Source organism: Heterodontus francisci, chromosome 49 (assembly GCF_036365525.1).
Source record: "Heterodontus francisci isolate sHetFra1 chromosome 49, sHetFra1.hap1, whole genome shotgun sequence".
In the NCBI taxonomy this organism is placed as follows: Eukaryota; Metazoa; Chordata; class Chondrichthyes; order Heterodontiformes; family Heterodontidae; genus Heterodontus; species Heterodontus francisci.
Genome location: NC_090419.1, coordinates 15,196,505 through 15,201,988, shown reverse-complemented (window position 1 = coordinate 15,201,988; position 5,484 = coordinate 15,196,505). Strand labels below are relative to the sequence as shown.

The 5,484-nt window shown below is 57.0% G+C and overlaps 1 pseudogene; it reads right to left on the bottom strand.

Moving 5' to 3' along the window:
• Window positions 1-2,080: 2,080 nt before the first annotated feature.
• Window positions 2,081-3,664, bottom strand: LOC137358390 (UDP-glucuronosyltransferase 1-2 pseudogene; annotated as a pseudogene).
• Between the last annotated feature and the right edge of the window lie 1,820 nt (window positions 3,665-5,484).

Sequence of the window (5,484 nt, the reverse complement as noted above, 5' to 3'; positions counted from 1 at the left end):
GGTGATGGGACGCGGTTCTGTGTCTGTGATTCCCCCACACGGTGACGGACGTGGGCCTGTGTCTGTGATTCCCCCACACGGTGATGGAACGCGGGTCTGTGTCTTTGATTCCCCTCACGGTGATGGGACGTGGGTCAGTGTCTGTGATTCCCCCACACGGTGATGGATGTGGGTCAGTGTCTGTGACTCCCACACACGGTGATGGATGTGGGTCAGTGCCTGTGATTCCCCCACTCGTTGATGGATGTGGGTCTGTGTCTCTGTGATTCCCCCACACAGTGATGGACGTGGGTCAGTGTCTGTGATTCCCCCACACGGTGATGGATGTGGGTCTGTGTCTCTGTGATTCCCCCACACAGTGATGGACGTGGGTCAGTGTCTGTGATTCCCCCACACAGTGATGGACGTGGGTCAGTGTCTGTGATTCCCCCACACGGTGATGGATGTGGGTCAGTGTCTGTGATTCCCCCACACGGTGATGGATGTGGGTCAGAGTCTGTGACTCCCCCACACGGTGATGGATGTGGGTCAGTGCCTGTGATTCCCCCACTCGGTGATGGATGTAGGTCTGTGTCTCTGTGATTCCCCCACACAGTGATGGACGTGGGTCTGTGTTTGTGATTCTCCCACATGGTTATGGGACGTGGGTCAGTGTCGATGATTCCCCCACACGGTGATGGGTGTGGGTCTGTGTCTGTGATTCCCCCACACGGTGATGGAACGCGGGTCTGTGTCTGTGATTCCCCCACACGGTGATGGGACGCGAGTCAGTGTCTGTGATCCCCCACACGGTGATGGGACGTGGGTCTGTGTCTGTGATTCCCCCACACGGTGATGGGACGTGGGTCAGTGTCTGTGATTCCCCCACACGGTGATGGTACGCGGGTCAGTGTCTGTGATTCCCCCTCACGGTGATGGAACGCGGGTCTGTGTCAGTGATTCCCCCACATGGTGACGGACGTGGGTCTGTGTCTATGATTCCCCACACGGTGATGGACGTGGGTCTGTGTCTGTGATTCCCCCACATGGTGACGGACGTGGGTCTGTGTCTGTGATTCCCCCACACAGTGATGGGACGTGGGTCTGTGTCTGTGATTCCCCCACACGGTGATGGAACGCGGGTCTGTGTCTGTGATTCCCCCACACGGTGATGGAACGCGGGTCTGTGTCTGTGATTCCCCCACACGGTGATGGAACGCGGTTCATGGTGTCGTGATCTGGTAATCGGTAAGAGGCAGGGGTGATGAACTATTTCCGTTGGTAGATGAGTAGGGGCAGTAAATCACCACTGGAAACTGTAGGAAAGTCTATTTAAGACTCCTAATATCCATCCATAAGTGGGAGCAGAAACCAGAACAGTTTTAACAATGGATGTATATGTAAAAAAAAGAAACAAAAACAGGGAAGGGGAAGTCTGAAACTTAGAGCTGAACTCTTGTTGCAGAGGGATAGCATGGAGGTGAGGGGCTGAAGGGTCTCCAGCTGCACAATATGATTTCATGGATCCCGATTTCTGTGAAGGAGGCAATGTTTTTCAGTTAGTTGGTTCTGAGCTGGCAAAGCTTTGATACAAAATGTGCAATAATATGTAATTAGCAAAGTTAACAGCATCCCTGAGGACTGTGTACATGTAAAGTTTGAAAAAGCATTGAGGTAAATCTTCTGTCTAAATTAAAGTAATGGATATCTTATATCAGGTACAGCACGGGGTTAGGTACAGAGTAAATTCCCTCTACACTGTCCCCGTCAAACACTCCCAGGGGATATTTAGCAGGGATTGGCTGTGAACTAAAGGGAGGGGATAGAATTTTGCCTGGTTGTGTGAAGAGGGCATTGGGGTCACTGGTGATGCCTTCTGCAGTTAGATAGCCTGCCAAAATCACTGCTGCCTTGCCCACCCATGGGGAATTGATGGTGCGGGGTGGGAGTGGGCTGCGGGGGTTTGGGGGAGAGCAGGGGAAGGAGCAAGAAGTTATCGTTGGCCTGGGAAAAGCAAGGTTGCTGTTCAACCAGGTATGGCATCACCACCCCCCCCCCCCCCCCCCCACCACCACCAGCTACCCCCTCCCCAACCTTAGCCTTAGGCCACTTTCTCTTTTCTCTTCCTCACAGCTCGGTGAAGCTTCCTGAGGCCCAGGAGCGCGAGGGTAGCCAGGACGAACCAGACAAGTGCCACGAAGGCCCCAATATCCAGGCTGTAGTAAACGTACCAGGGCAGGCTGTAGGAGGCGGCCTGCAGGTGGGTGGCCCCCCCGTGCCTCATGGCAAACTCGATCCAGAAGATGGCGCGCTCCAAGGGGTGCTCGGGCTGGTCCCGGTGCAGCGCCGACAGCCTCCTCATGTTGAGGCGGTAGGAGGGCTGGGTGAGAACCTCTGTCAGTGCGTCCCGCAGCTGGCGGGACTCCAACCTCGTGGTATCCAGCACCTTGGCCGCCCCCCTGGCCTCCAGCCTGACCAGGTTGTCGAACTGGTCGAAGATCAGCGGCAGGCCCAGCACCGGCACGCCGTGGTAGATGGCCTCGTACAGCCCGTTGGTGCCGCCGTGGGACACGAACACCACCGTCTTTGCGTGCCCCAGAATGTCGTTCTGCGGGACCCACTTGGCCAGGAGCGTGTTGTTTCCCAGGTTGGGCGGCGCTTCCCCCACATGTCGCCAGATCACCTTCTGCGGGAGCTGAGAGAAGGCCTCGGCGATACTGACCATCAGGTATTGGGGCAGGGCAGTGACCAGTGTGCCCAGCGACATGAAGATGACTCCGTGCTCGCCTGAGCTCTGCATGAACGTCTCCAATTCCTGGCTGAGGGGCTCGGGCGGTTGGCATTGGAAGCCCCCTATGTAGACTACATTGGGCATGGTCGGCCTGGGAAACTCTAGCACAAAGTCCACCCGCATCAGCCACAGGTCCGCCAGTTGCGTGAGCTGGGCGATGTCGGCGTCTGGGCTGATGTACCGCCGGCACAGCTCGTCGTACCCCGGGTGGACCATGGCCCCGCACAGTGTGATGGTGATGAAGTACTGGACGGCGTTGTTGAGCCTCTGGAAGAAGGACATCCTCTCGGTGTACCTGGAGCCCACCACCGGCACGTAAGACGTCGGCGAGGGGGCGATGAGGCTGTGGCTATCCCCGTTTGACAGCCACCTGGAGTTGTACACCAGCGGCAGCTTAAAGTAGTGGGCTAGCATCACGCCAACGGGGATGAAGGGATCAGTGAGCACGAGCTCAAATCCAGCATCTTTGAGCTGACCCAGCAGCTCCCGTTTCTCGAATAGCAGGGTGATGAGCTCCCGGTGGTGACGGTGAGTCTCCCATAGCATATCGCGGATGGCCTGCGTGTTGCGGACAAATGCCAGCAGTGTCTGGCCGCCCCTGAAATTCTCAAGCGAGTTTACTACGAACTGGGAGAACATCTCGTGGTCCTCCAGGATGCCCATCTTTTGCTTCATCTGGATGGTGATAGAGTGGTAGAGCTCGGGCTTCTCAGAGATGTACCAGCTGCTGGAAGACCGCAGGACACTGATGTTATGCCCATGGGCGTGCAGCTTCCTGACCAGCACCTTCATGTTAATCCAGTGACTACCGTCCACGGGCACCACTAAAATGTTGGCACAGTGGGCACCTGAAAACCACAAGACTTGTATTGCCAGAAGAGCAGAAATCTTCAACCAAGATGCCCGGTCATCCAGTCTCCAGTGAGTCATTCTCAGCGGTGCTTAAACCCTGTGGTCAATTTAAAAAAAAAGCAGAGTTACCTTTTTTTTTGACAGTGTCTTTTATACCCTAGGCCCCTTTTATCTAATTTTGTTGAGGGGGCCTTTATTCCCCAGGCCCCCTTTATATACATTTTATAAAATTAAAAACAGATAAATAAACCAAAAACTCAAATTAAAATGCCATTCTCGGCGTCGACGATGCACTCCAGTCCCTGCGGTGCCCACCGGTCGCGGAAGGCCTCAAGCGTACCGGCGGACACCGCATGCTCCTTCTCCAGGGAGACCCGGGCGCAAACGTAACCGCGGAAGAGGGGCAGGCAAACGGGGAGGACGGACCCCCCCCCCCCCCCCCCCCCCCCCCCCGACGGCCCGCAGCCTGGACCTGTGAATTGCCACCTTGGCCAGGCCCAGGAGCAGACCGACGAGATCCTCCTCCCGACCCAAGCCCCTCCGCACCGGGTGCCCAAAGATCAGGAGCGTGGGACTGAAGTGTAGCCAGAATTTGAGGAGCAGCCCCTTCAGATACTCAAATAGGGGCTGCAACCTCGCACACTCCATATATACGTGGAACATGGACTCGTCCAGGCCGCAGAAAGTACAGGCGGCCTGGGAGTCCGTGAACCTACTTAAAAGCCTATTGCACGGGACTGCTCTGTGCAGCACCCTCCATCCCAGGTCCCCGATGTAAAGGGGGAAGACTCCCGCGTAGAGAGCCCTCCATCAGGGTTTCCCCTCGCCTCCAGATGGCAACATGGGCCGCCAGGGCGTGTCCGGCCAGCTGACAAGGAAGGGAAATGGAGAGTGTGCAGGAGCAGCCCGTACAGGAAACCAGTCCGGGCGTGGAATGGCATGGAGGGCATTTCCGAGAGGCGGCTCGGGTTGTGCGGGTCCAGCTCTGGAGGAGATTTCGGGGCCTGGGTCTGATGAGCAGTTCCGGCCGAGTGGGGTTCCACTTGGCTGGGAACGCTCTGCCTTCCCGAGCCCCCTCGTCACCCGCAGTGAGGGGTGTCACAGGGGCTTCAGCTACTCTTCCGCCCGTCAGTCCGTCCCCGGAGCCGGCCGCCCGGACAGCCAAGTTGCTCTCTTCCGCTGGCGGGGGAGCGTTCTGACGAGAGGCAACCATGTTCCAAACCCTGAATAGATCCCGGTAAAAGACAGGCAACACCCTCTGAGAGGCGTGGCGAATGTTCTCCACTGGGATCTGCGTGTCGTCTTGAAGGCAGTGCCCTGGTGGAAAAAATACGTTACCAGCGCACACCATCTGGGAGGACGCTCGATGTACAGGTATCCCTGCAGGGTCCAAACGCACACCAGCGACTGGCCGCTCTTCTTAATCAAGAGACTCAGGACCCCGGCAGAGACCCAGTGTTTCCATCTGCCCCAGTAAAAATCGATGAGCTTCTTCTGGATCTTGGTAGCAAATGTAGGGGCCGGGGCCAAAGTGACCAACCGGTACCACAGCATTGAGGCCACCAGTTGGTTTATGACCAGCGCTCGGCCCCTGTAGGAACGCACTCGGAGCAGTCCTGTCCAGCGCCCCAGCCGAGTGGTGACTTTTGCCTCCAACTCCTGCCAGTTTGCTGGCCAGGCTTCCTCAGCGGGGCTAAGGTAGATTCCCAGATAGAGGAAGTGCGCGGTACTCCACGCAAAAAGTGTTAACTCCTCCGGCAGAGTCCACCCGCCTTTGACCCACCGGGAGTGTGGAACATTTCTCCCAATTGATCCTCGCGAAGGACGCGGCAGAAAAGTTCTGCTGGCAGTCGCGCATCCTC